The following is a 13,503-nucleotide window of genomic DNA, read 5'->3' as shown; positions in this document are numbered from 1 at the left end:
CACAGCTGTTCTGAAGGGAACCAGGTGACCACATGCACTATACGAGGTGGTATTCCCTAAAGATAAAGATGCAGCTCAAAGGTCGCCTTTTTTACACTATTGTGGAGATCCAGCGGAACTCGCAAGATGAGCTTGACACGCTTCGAAAAGAAGACTTCCAGGACATATTCCAGAAGTGGCAGGAATGCTGGTAGCTGTATTGCTGTGCAAGGGGACTATTCTAAAGTTGATAGTGTGTCTTCTTCTTCTTTCAGCTTCTCCCATTAGAGGTCGCCAGAGCGGATCATCCCTCTCCATACCCCCCTGTCCTCTACATCTGCCTCTTTCAAACCAACTACCTGCATGTCTTCCCTCACCACATCCATAAAGCTCCTCCTTGGCCTTCCTCTTTTCCTCCTGCCTGGCAGCTCCATCTTCACCATTCTCCAACTGATACACCCCATGTCCCTCCACTGCACATCTCTCTCACTTTGTCCCCAAAACGCCCTACATACACTGTCTCTCTAATAAACTTATTTTTAATCTTGTCCATCCTCATCACTACCAATTATAATCATAGCATGTTGAATTTGTGTAAATTTACATAAATACATACATTGACTTTCTTGTAAACAGAGCTAGTATCAAAACTTTTTCTGCCATCTCGTACTCCTCCATGGAATCTTACCAATGTATTGGAGTTCCTTAACCTCTTGCAGCACATGCGGGGATGTTGAACTAAAATGGATCTCTCAAAACACTAAATTTTCTGCCCAAAGGTGAATAACTTGGAGTATAAATGCTGAGTATTCATTGACATGTCAAAGAATAACCCTTTGGTATTATTTAAACCAGTCTGTTGAACCAGTCGAGCTCCCCTGTCTAAACATAGACCACTGAGTGGTGGACATCACCTTGGCCTACAGAAAAGCTGGACACCAGATAAATATCATGACGTGCCACACAGACCAAGCAGAAAGTTGGCAAAAAGGTTAGGAACCATAGGAACTAATTGTATCTTATGGTCCCTGCATCTTGGCATGTGTGATCTAATCTCCCTTGGCAGTTGTCCAGTTGTTCAACATCTCAATCGGTTTAGTCATCTTGCATGCTTGTCTTTATGTGCAGTTAGCTGGGGTCAGTGAACATGTGATTCTGCAGAGTTAGCTGGTTCTGCTGGCCCACCCGGTCCGATGATATGGGAATTAACTCTGTATGCATGGTTGAATGCACCCTTCATTCGGTTTAACATTGAGTCTATTGTATATCACCTGGATTACCTGGAAAGGAGTCAGGTTTCTCCCTTTTCTCAAATTGAACACAAATTATTTATTTATTTTTATTTATTTTTTTCAATGTTCTTGAGGTACAGGTTGAATGTACAACTGCTCCCTTTCTAAAAAAGATTTTATCATCATCATCATCTTCTCCCGCTTATCCGAGGCCGGGTTGCGGGGGCAGCAGTCTAAGCAGAGATGCCCAGACTTCCCTCTCTCTAGACACTTCCTCCAGCTCTTCCGGGGGGACACCGAGGCGTTCCCAGGCCAGCCGGGAGACATAGTCTCTCCAGCGTGTCCTAGGTCTTCCCCGGGGTCTCCTCCCAGTGGGACGCGCCCGGAACACCTTCCCAGGAAGGCGTCCAGGAGGCATCCGGAACAGATGCCCGAGCCACCTCAGCTGACCCCTCTTGATGTGGAGGAGCAGCGGCTCTACTCTGAGCTCCTCCCGAGTGACCGAGCTTCTTACCCTATCTCTAAGGGATCGCCCAGCCATCCTGCGGAGAAAGCCCATTTCGGCCGCCTGTATCCGGATCTTGTCCTTTCGGTCATGACCCAGAGCTCATAACCATAGGTGAGAGTAGGAACGTAGATTGACCGGTAAATCCAGAGTTTCGCCTTGCGGCTCAGCTCTTTCTTCACCACGACAGACCGGTACATCGACCGCATTACTGCAGAAGCTGCACCGATCTGTCTGTCAATCTCACGTTCCACCCTTCCCTGACTCATGAACAAAACCCCAAGATACTTAAACTCCTCCACTTGCTGCAGGAACTTTCCACCAACCTGAAGTGGGCAAGTCACCCTTTTCCGACTGAGGACCATGGCCTCAGATTTGGAGGTGCTGATTCTCATCCCAGCCGCTTCACACTCGGCTGCAAACCGTCCCAGTGCGTGCTGAAGGTCCTGGTCTGATGAAGCCAACACGACAACATCATCTGCAAAGAGCAGAGACGAAATCGTGTTGTCACCAAACCGGACACCCTCCGGACCCTGGCTGCGCCTAGAAATTCTGTCCATAAAAATTATAAACAAAACCGGTGACAAAGGGCAGCCCTGCCGGAGTCCAACATGCACATGAACAAGTCTGACTTACTGCCGGCAATGCGAACCAAGCTCCTGCTTTGGTCGTACAGGGACCGGACAGCCGTTAGTAAAGGGCCCCAGGCCCCATACTCCCAGAGCACCCTCCACAGGCCACCGCGAGGGACACAGTCGAATGCCTTTTCCAAATCCACAAAACACATGTGAACTGGTTGGGCAAACTCCCATGAACCCTCCAGCACCCTGTAGAGGGTATAGAGCTGGTCCAGTGTTCCACGACAAACCACACTGTTCCTCCTGAATCCGAGGTTCAACTATCGGCCGTATTCTCCTCTCCAGTACCCTGGCATAGACTTTCCCAGGTAGGCTGAGAAGTGTGATCCCCCTATAGTTGGAACACACCCTCCGGTCCCCCTTCTTAAAAAGAGGGACCACCACCCCGGTCTGCCATTCCAGAGGCACTGTCCCCGACCGCCACGTGATGCTGCAGAGGCGTGTCAGCCAAGACAGCCCCACAACATCCAGAGACTTGAGGTACTCAGGGCGGATCTCATCCACCCCCGGTGCCTTGCCACCGAGGAGTTTCTTTACTACCTCGGTGACCTCAGCTTGGGTGATGGACGAGTCCACCTCTGAGCCCTCACCCTCTGCTTCCTCAATGGAACTCCTCCCAGGCCCGAGTTTTTGCCTCCACAACCACCCGGGCTGCAGTTCGCTTGGCCTGCCGGTACCTGTCAGCTGCCTCAGGAGTCCCACAAGCCAACCAGGCCCGATAGGACTCCTTCTTCAGCTTGACGGCATCCCTTACTTCCGGTTGCCACCACCGGGTTTGGGGAAACTCCAACACATGGCGGCTGAGCTGGGGGGCTATAAGCAAACCCACACCAGCCCGCCGCCCTCCACCATGGGCAACTCCAGAGTGGTAAAGAGTCCATCCTCTCTCAAGGAGTGTGGTTCCAGAGCCCAAGCTGTGCCTAGTGGTGATCCCGACTATTTCTAGTCGGAACCTAAAATATATTTGTATTTTATAAATTCTTGATTGCTGATTTGTGCTTTATCTTAACAGTAGTGTTTTACAGTTCCCACAGACAAGCTGTAGCATACAGTGTGTAGCCGGTTTATTAAAACTTTATTGCAGACTGGTCTTAATACTTCTCCTCTGAAAGCGAAAGTGGTAAGCCACTTTTGCATTTTCTGGACCTCATATTTCTTTCTGTTGGCTGTAGACGAAAAATGATCAGAAAACAAAACCTGTGTTTTTGTTAAAATTATTAACAAAATAATTTGTATAAATGTTGGCATTTAAATTTTGCCTTGCGCTTCAATATATTGTCAGGTATAGTGTATGGACAAAACAATTAGGCCACCTGACCTTTACAGCCATTTTATATTATTATAACCTCCACTCTTCTGGGAAGATGTTCCACTAGATTTTGGAGTGTACTTGGAGATTTATGCTCATTCAGTCACAAGGTCTTTGGTAAAGTCAGGTACTTTTCATTTATTAAAGAAGCCAAACCTGTTCCAGCATGACAATGCCCCTGAGCACAATGTGTTCTTAATGAAGATATAGTTTTCATTTGTTGACGTGGAAGATCTTGAATGGCCTGCAATAGAGTTTGGACCTCAACCCTTTTGAACACCTTTGGTTGACTGCACCCCTAGGCCTCCTCCTTTCCTGCTACATCAGTACCTGAATTTACTAACGTCCTTTCAGCTACATGTACAAAATCTTTACAATCACACTCTGAATTCTAGTGGAACATCCTCTCAGAAGAGTGGTGGTTATTATAACAGCAAATAGAGACTAATGTGGAATCGGACGTTCAAAAAGCAAATACGAATTTTATGGTCGGGTGTCCATTCTGGAAAATAAATATATTGCTAGATATGCCAGACCATTGTAATCTTTTATTTTAATCCATGAGCTATTACACACGTACATACACACACATATATATATTCATTCATTCATTCATTCATTTCATGCTCAAATACCACTGACTGACTCACTCACTCATCACGAAATCTCAAAAAGCACTGAACGGATTGCAATAAAATTTGGCACATACCTTCCTCTTGGGTCTTAGGTGCTCACTAAGAAAGGGTTTTGAAAAATTCGCCCTGGATCGCGGCTAACTCACGAAAAATGCGATTTCTCACGCATTGTAAACTCTTCGAAATAACATTACGGATCCTAATGAAACTTAGTACATTGTTTCTTATTACATGTTAGATGCACGATAAAAATTATTTTCAAAGTAGTTTGCCCTGTATCGGTACTACAAAGGGGTAGTACGTTATTTGTTGACGTTACGTTCTGATCTCTGATCATCCAGTCCTGCTCAGTGCTTACTGCTTATTGCCATATTGCTTAGCGTTCTGCCTTCCGTAGCGAAGCACGGGTACTTTATATATATATATACGCTCACGGGCCACTTTATTATGTACACCTTACTAGTACCAGGTTGAACCCCCATTTGCCTTCAGAACTGTCTTAATCCTTCGTGGAAAAGATTCAACAAGGTACTGGAAACATTCCTCAGAGATTTTGGTCCATATTGACATGATAGCATCACGCAGTTGCTGCAGATTTGTTGGCTGCACATCCATGATGCGAATCTCCCGTTCCATCACATCCCAAAGGTGCTCTATTGGATTGAGATCTGGTGACTGTGGAGGCCATTTGAGTACAGTGAACTCATTGTCATGTTCAAGAAACCAGTCTGAGATGATTCGCGCTTTATGACATGGCGTGTTATCCTGCTGGAAGTAGCCATCAGAAGATGGGTACACTGTGGTCATAAAGGGATGGACATGGTCAGCAACAATACTCAGGTAGGCTGTGGCGTTGACACCATGCTCAACTGGTACTAATGGGCCCAAAGTGTGCCAAGAAAATATCCCCCACACCATTACACCACCACCACCAGCCTGAACCGTTGATGCACGGCAGGATGCATCCATGCTTTCATGTTGTTGATGCCAAATTCTGAACCTACTATCCAAATGTCGCAGTAGAAATCGAGACTCATCAGGCCAGGCAATCTTCTATTGTCCAATTTTACAGAAACAGGAAAACTGAGTAGCCTCAGTTTCCTGTTCTTAGCTGTCAGGAGTGGCACCCGGTGTGGTCTTCTGCTGCTGTAGCCCATCCGCCTAAAGTTTCGATGTGTTGTGCGTTCAGAGTTGCTCTTCTGCATACCTCAGTTGTAACAAGTGGTTATTTGAGTTACTGTTTCCTTTTTATCAGCTCGAACCAGTCTGGCCATTCTCCTCTGACCTCTGGCATAAACAAGGCATATGCGCCCACAGAACTGCCGCTCACTAGATATTTTCTCCTTTTCGGACAATTCTCTGTAAACCCTAGAGATGGTTGTGCGTGAAAATCCCAGTAGATTAGCAGTTTCTGAAATACTCAGACCAGCCCGTCTGGCACCAACAACCATGCCACGTTCAAAGTCACTTAAATCACCTTTCTTCCCCATTCTGACGCTCGGTTTGAACTGCAGCAGATCGTCTGGACCATGTCTACATGCCTAAATGCATTAAGTTGGTGCCATGTGATTGCCTGATTTGCGTTAATGAGCAGTTGGACAGGTGTACCTAATAACATGGCCGGTGAGTGTATACATACATACATAAATATACAGATATGTTTGTTTATTGAAAAAGCCAATGTGTTGGTTGTATTTGTAGTAAATAATAAAATGCCTTGTTGTCCTGAGGAAAAAAACTGTTTCATTACTTTTTTCTCTCATAACTGATCACTTGATGTTCAGGGCTTGACTTAGGAATGTTTTTAACGCTTTCAGTATTAATACCTAACTAACTATAATATGTTTTCCCCCAAAAAACTACAAATGTTGAAAAAAATGTCCCTCTAAAAATTACAAGGGTGAGAGAAAATTGCTTGGCTTGAGATTTGACAATAAGTTAAAGCTTTTCTAAAATCTCTTCCTGGAAAGGATTTTACACAGAGTTCTTTTATTTGTGTTCAAATTTAAGCCTAGATCATTATCATGTCACCAGATTTGTGAGATTCTTCACCTCTGCCCTAAAACGTACCCGTCATTGTAAACAAAAGCGCAAATATAACGCTGTGGTTGCTGATATAACTGGTTGTACAATCATGTGTAAACAGGCAATACAGCTTTGAACCAACCCATTGGTATTGGTGTGTTTATTTAGATAACTGTGGAGCAGAAATTGATGCCAATTTTTACACGCTGAGGTATATGACCATTTAAAAATCCAATATACTGCTTATAGACTAAACTCTACAAGCAGAGGGGGAAGAAAAGTGGTTGCATTGTTTCATCAGTCAGCCAAATGTTAAACACAACACAAGCAGACAATTAACCGACCCACATTACTAGTATCAACACTGCTAATCAAGTTCCAATTTTGCCCATAACTTTCACATATGCCGAACAGGCATATCATTATTACCACCGACAGGTGAAGTAAATAACACTGATTATCTCTTCATCATGGCACCTGTTAGTGAGTGGAAGAGATTAGGCAGCAAGCGAACATTGTGTTCTCAAAATGTATGTGTTAAAAGCAGTGGTGGACAAAGTACACAAAGCATGTACTGGAGTAAAAGTCTGCAGTGGTCAGAATAAATCAAAAGTGGTCCAAGGAAGGAACATTGATGAAACCGGCGGGGTCACGGGTGGCCAAGGCTGATTGATGCAGGTGTTGGGGCGAAGGCTGGCCTGTGTGGTCCGGTCCAACACTTCTGCAGCTCAAATTGCTGTTAAGTTAATGCTGGTTCTGATAGAAAGGGGTCACAGACCAGTCAGGGTGCCCACAATGTCAAAATGTTATGCCAGATCAGTGTATCTCAAGCCAGTTTGAACTAAACCCTGGTGTGTTTTTCCTTCCTTGAGCAGGACCAAATTCATTTAGTTCACAGGGTCTGATTTCTAAAGAGAAAGTAATGGCATGAGAGTAAACTGATCCAGCTCCAGTTTAAAAGCTTTAGAGTTTGAATATGTTTGTATTTTAGGTTACAGGCCACATTTTCTATACAAGAAGCTAAACAGGCCTGTGAGATGCAAACTGCTGTAGCAAAGAACTGAAAAACTAAAGACATTTGGAATATCCGGAAAGAAAAAAGATAGAAAGAAATGAAAAACAATGCTGGCTACAGTAAAAAAAAAATATTACTGAAATGATTTCTAAAATGATTTCATTCATTACGAAGCACTGGCTTACATAATTTTATATCATTTTTGGAATCATTTTCATCAAAGTGCTTTAACCAGTTCTCACTTTCTGGTTAACCCTTATTACATAACATCTACCACGTGAGGAGGGTAGTGCTGGCAAGTGGTTCCCCTGAGACTCCTGATGACAGACTTTCAAGTTGCTGCTCATGCGACATCCCAGGGTGGAGTAACACACTGGGACATTTCTGCATATTCTAAATGAATGAGCTCACAGACATCATACGATTCACTAGTGTTGCCCTGAATGCCAGGGGAGAGAGAGTAACAGCATCTCTTCCACCCTGACAGCATGGGAGTCTCAGCTCCCAGCTAATAATGGCTTTCTGGTTAATTAAAGTAGGTGCATTGTGGAAAAAAACAAGCCAGATTTTTTTTATTTAAAGGCCATGATTCATAGAACAAAAAGCACAATGTGTTTGCAATTAAATATTCCAAACCTACGAAATCTGATTGTCAAATTCTTTTTTTATTCAACTTTTTAACTTTCATTCTACTTTTTGAAAAAGTATCAATTTAGCGAATTGGTACAAACTGGCAGGGCTGAGAAAAGTATAAAGGTTACAATCCAAAGGTAAATTATAGGACGGTATGTACAGCAGTTTAGTTGATACCTGCTGATTCATTCAGAAAAAAAGTGTTTGCTTTTTTCAATCTAAAACGTCACACAATTGTGACCACAATTGTGATTCATAGGATTTATATGTAGCGCCACTGACTATTTTTTTTATCGTTCTATTTTTTTATTGAATCGACAAACACTAATGGTTTACATTCCGTGAACATCATGTATTAGTTTGTTTTGCCTGTTTGTAAACACCTGCTATATGAAAAAATTCGGCTCATGATGTGCTTTTCATTTGGCTGCCTAATTAGATCGGTTAAACCCTAAGCAACGTCATATATTCTGTTAATCAAAAGATAACTCTGGTCTGATCATTGCTGCCTTCTGTCAACTGACTTCTTACACTTCTGCCTTGACCGCTTATTTATCTGCCTTCTCTGAAGGAGGACATGCAAAGAGCAACAACCCTCATGGCTCACGAACACATGCGGCACAGTTCATCCGCCTGCATCTGCCTTTTGCTCCCTGTTCTAAGTGAGCACAAAGCGGCTATTTTCAGAGTAACAGTTTCTAAACAAGTACTAAAAGTACAGCATGGAATTAACTTCATTAATAGCTTATGCTAACAGAAACATGAATTCGTCTAATAGACTTAAAATATCAACGTGTTAGACATGAAATACTGATTGACAAAACATTAGATCTGACTTTTCCTTCTATATGTGATTCTTTCCCATGTAATTAAATTTTACAATCACTTGAACTAGGAGACCCAAACCTGTTCTGGCATGACAATGCTCCTGTACACAAAACCAGCTGCTGAAGCACCTGAAGATATGCTTTACATGAGTTAGAATGGAAGATCTGATATAAAGCTCTGACCTCAACTCTATTGAACAATTTGGAATGAATTGGATTGCTGACTGTACTCCAGGTCTCCTCACTTCACCTACATCAATACTTGACTTTACTAGAACCTAAATAAGCACAAATCCCAAAAAGCACACTCCAAGATTTGGTGGAACATCTTTTTCAGAAAAGTGAAGGGAATTATAACAGCAAATAGGCTCAGGTGTCCAAAAACTTTTGCTCATGTAGTGTATATCATGCCCAAGATACAATATAATATTTACTATGTTACTGGTGTTTGTGCTATTCGGCTTGGCATCATACATCTTTTATGATAGATTTATGTTGTTCTCTTATTATGTTCTCTTATACCCTTAAATTGCTGAACGCTGTGCTGTATTGGATCAAAAGCCAATCATTATTTCCAAAGAATGCACACACTCCCACACTGCAGATAAATTGGCTTTGAAAATTTGCCTCCCGGCATATTTTTGGATGGTGGGAGGAAACCTGAGAACCTGCCAATTAAAAATGGTAAATACACATAAAACGCCACACAGACAGTAACCCAAGCTCATTTTTTTTAATTCAGCAGCTACTAAAAACAGAGGCTTTACACAGTTCCTGTGAACAAAATCCTCAGGTTGATATTAGATCCTGTAGTTTATGTTCTTGCACATGTCAAGTGTCTTTCCTGCATAACAAACAGAATGTTGGGGAAAATCACGAAGGTGATTTCCTAATATGCAATTGCGATCACTTCTAGATAAATCTAGATAATCCTAACCTATAAAGCCTTACTTGTTCTAGGATCAAGCAGTGATGTGGTAAATGAGTATTACATAACATTGTTTTTTTCAGGTTTCTATGGCAGATACATAGGGCTGGATGACCAATCTCAAACTTCCTTAGAATATCTAGAAAATTTCATGGTTGTACAAATCAAATTCCTAAAAAGTTGGGACAAAGTGCAAAATGTAAATAAAATCATTGTAATGATTTGCAAATCTTATCAATCCATATTCCATTTACATTAAAACAAAACACATATCAAATGCTTAAACTGAACTGAATATATACCATTTTAAGGAAAAGGTCATTTGAAATTTGATGGCTGCAACAGCTCTGCAAAAAGTTGGGACAGGGCCATGTTTACCACTGTGTAGCATCACGTCTTCTGTCCATATACATCTGGGAACTGAGAAAAAGAGTTGCTGAAAATTTGAGAGAGAAATGTTGTCCCATATGTGTCTTTTACAGGATTCTAGTTGCTTAACAGGTCTGGGTGTCCTTTGTTGTGTTTTTTGTTTCATTTCTTCTACTACAAAGTCATACTATTATAATGGATGTCTGCGTTTTTGCATCATGTTCACGCATGCCTTCTTCTTTGCATGACAGAGATTTGACCTGCATTTATGGAGGACATGGCAAACTCTGTTCACAGACAATGATTTCTGGGTTGTTAATGATCCCAAGCAATCATTTCCATTACAGAATCATGACTGTTTTAAATGCAGGGCCGCCTGAGGGCCCGAAGATCAATCAATTTTATTTTATAATTCTGAAATTGTTTCACAATTTTTAGACCCAATCATCTTACTGACCTGTTGTCAATTAAACTAATAAGTTGCATAATGTTTCTTTAACGGTTTAATATCTCTTTAATTTAATTTAATTTTTAATTCATAAAAAAATTGCTGACCTTATTTTTTTCCTTAAAATGTTACATTTTCTTAATTACACATTTGATGTTTTACATGTTCTTTTGTGAATAACATATGGGTTTATGAGATTTGCAAATCATTGCATTCTGGTTTTATTTACACTTTACACAGTGTCCTGACTTTTTTTGGAATTGGGGTTGTATATAGTGCCCTACTATGGTTCTCTGGTGGAATAGCAGATTCACATCCCATGCTATAACCTCCGTGCCAAGCAGGGAACCAACCCATTCACTTAAGGGTTGAACACGCAGTGCAGTCTTACTGCCAATTCCAAGCCTTATTAAAATGTTGTGTCAGAAAGGTCATCCAGAGTACAACCTGTGCCAAATCAAATAAACAGACTGATAATAAGCGGTGTGGCAATGCCTAACCGAAACGGCTGGCAGAAAAAAAAAAACATAGTATAACAACAATATAATTCCTTACAACAGTGGATTCCTAACAGAAAAGGGTTTCAAATACAGCTATAATTAAATAAACCCTTTTTTCCCCCAATTAATTTAATAGTTTTAAAGGTTTTATTGGGAGGCAATAAAATCAGAAACCTGTTTTTATTTTTCACATGTTTACACTGTGGGTGTGATTACAGTTATACTGGTGGTTCTGGCGTATTAGCAGAAGGTGTGACCCTAAATGGTAAATCAACCATCAGCACTTTTTTGGCAATATCCAAACTCTAAAGATTAAATATAAAACAACAATTCCTCTACACCAGAAAACCTTATATTCATAGAGCTCAGTTGGGGTCAGCACAGGGGCATCGTCATGTTGAATCAGGTTCAGGTCTTCTAGTTCAAGTGAAGGGAAATTACAATGCAACCACTTCCGCATTTTATACAATTGCGTATATCCAATTCCTGTGAAATGTGGGTGTCCTAAAACTTTTGTCCATATACTGTATTTCAGACACAAATGAAAACTGTGTGCTGTGTTGAGTTTCTACAGTCGATTTGATGGTAACGCTCGCACCAGATTTCCAGCCTGATAACATTATCTCGAGAAAGACAGGCTACTTTGGGGTGAACAATCGGATGCAGAGTTTTTTTGTTTTTGTTTTTGGCTTTAACGAACACACACAGACACACACTATTTTTATGCTTTTTCATACTGAGCCTCCAAATCTAGAAATTTCTGGTAATACAGTGCACAAATATCAGCCTCAGCTCAAATCGACCACTTGTAGTGCATCCCATAGCCTGTTAGGACTTACCTTCTGGGGTCTGACTTTCCTGTAATGTAATTATGTTCAAATGATTTATATACAGGTGAAAGATTAGATATTAAGGATCCCACATTGGCAACAAGGTAAGTACGGTGTGACAGGTGTACAGTAATTCAGGGTTAGGGAGAAAACCCGAGATCAGTGCTTCAGTCTTCGAACAAGTAGATTTTGATGTGGAACAGGGAATTCATGCACATACCCAAGGACATGTCCACATCAGCAGTGGACATTGGTACAGGATATTAATATAAGACAAAGTGTCCATGGTAAATGTCCTGCCAGGTCAGAATGTGACTCAGAGACAGACATAGGGATTAAACTGGAGACAAACAGATGTTAAAGGTTGCCAGAACACAGAATACCACCCAGCAGCGTTTCATTAATAGTTACAAAAAAAAGTTTTGCAAGCACATAAATAAACAAACAAACAATTCTGGTTTCAAATCGCAAATATGCATTGATGAATAAAGGGTCGTGCAACAAACACAGCAACTTCTGGTCCTTACCTGTCAGAATGAGCGCCTCCCGGAGCTTTATTCACCTCATCCGAAAACCACTGCACCTCCTAATATATCCAAAAAACGCTCCTCGGTCAAGTCAAGACCTACAGGCAAATAAAGCCTTCCTCATATGTTACCTACTGACCGCTGAACTCTAATCTACTTAAAGGACGGGGACAGTGTCGGCATATTCAGCAGCGTCTGCGTTTCTTAAAAGGCTGAGTTGATTAGCGCTGTGCTCCGCTGAGCCTCCGCCACATCGCTCGCTCGGTGTGAAGGCGATTCTCTCTCTCCAGGTGACTGCTCGTCTTTCCGCCCGCACGCGTATTAAAGCGGATTCGAGCCGCATGCCAAACGGCTCTCTAATTGGTTCAATGGCGCACTACGTAGGGCATAGCGAGGCCAAGCGTTTATAGGGTGTGTAGTGCACTTCTGTAGGCAGAAGGGATACATTTTGTAGTGACATTTGATGCGCGACAACCATGCTGTAAGTACACTACACCATACAATAATATACTATACTATACTATACTATACTATACTATACTATACTATACTATACTATACTATAGCACACTATACCATTCTGAACTATACTATACTATACTATACCATACTATACTATACTATACTATACTATACTATACTATACTATACTATACTATACTATAGCACACTATACCATTCTGAACTATACTATACCATACTATACTATACTATACTACACTACACTACACTACACTACACTATACCATACTGAACTATACTATATCATTTTATACTATACCATACTATACTATACTATACTATACTATACTATATTATACTATACTATACTATTCTGTACTATACTTTACTATACTATACTATACTATACTATACTATACTATACTATACTATACTATAGCACACTATACCATTCAGAACTATACTATACTATACTATACTATACTATACTATACTATACTATACTATACTATACTATAGCACACTATACCATTCTGAACTATACTATACTATACTATACTATAGCACACTATACCATTCTGAACTATACTATACTATACTATACCATACTATACTACACTACACTACACTATACCATACTG

At 41.2% G+C, this 13,503-nt stretch overlaps 1 protein-coding gene across 2 annotated transcripts in view; it reads right to left on the bottom strand.

The window, feature by feature from the left end:
• The window catches only part of crfa4 (cytokine receptor family, class I receptor 4), a 49,710-nt gene extending 36,917 nt beyond the window's left edge, over window positions 1–12,793 (bottom strand). The window contains exon 1 of one of the 2 annotated variants that reach the window (XR_014530387.1): window positions 12,401–12,793. The gene's annotated coding sequence lies outside the window, so the exon portion shown is untranslated. The remainder of the gene's footprint in view (window positions 1–12,400) is intronic. The other variant, XM_083522391.1, reaches the window with a different exon arrangement.
• Window positions 12,794–13,503: the final 710 nt, after the last annotated feature.

This window comes from Silurus aristotelis (assembly GCF_946808225.1).
Source record: "Silurus aristotelis genome assembly, chromosome: 20".
NCBI lineage: Eukaryota > Metazoa > Chordata > Actinopteri > Siluriformes > Siluridae > Silurus > Silurus aristotelis.
The sequence above is the reverse complement of the archived record's forward strand: the minus strand, read 5'-3'. Positions and strand labels throughout refer to the sequence as shown.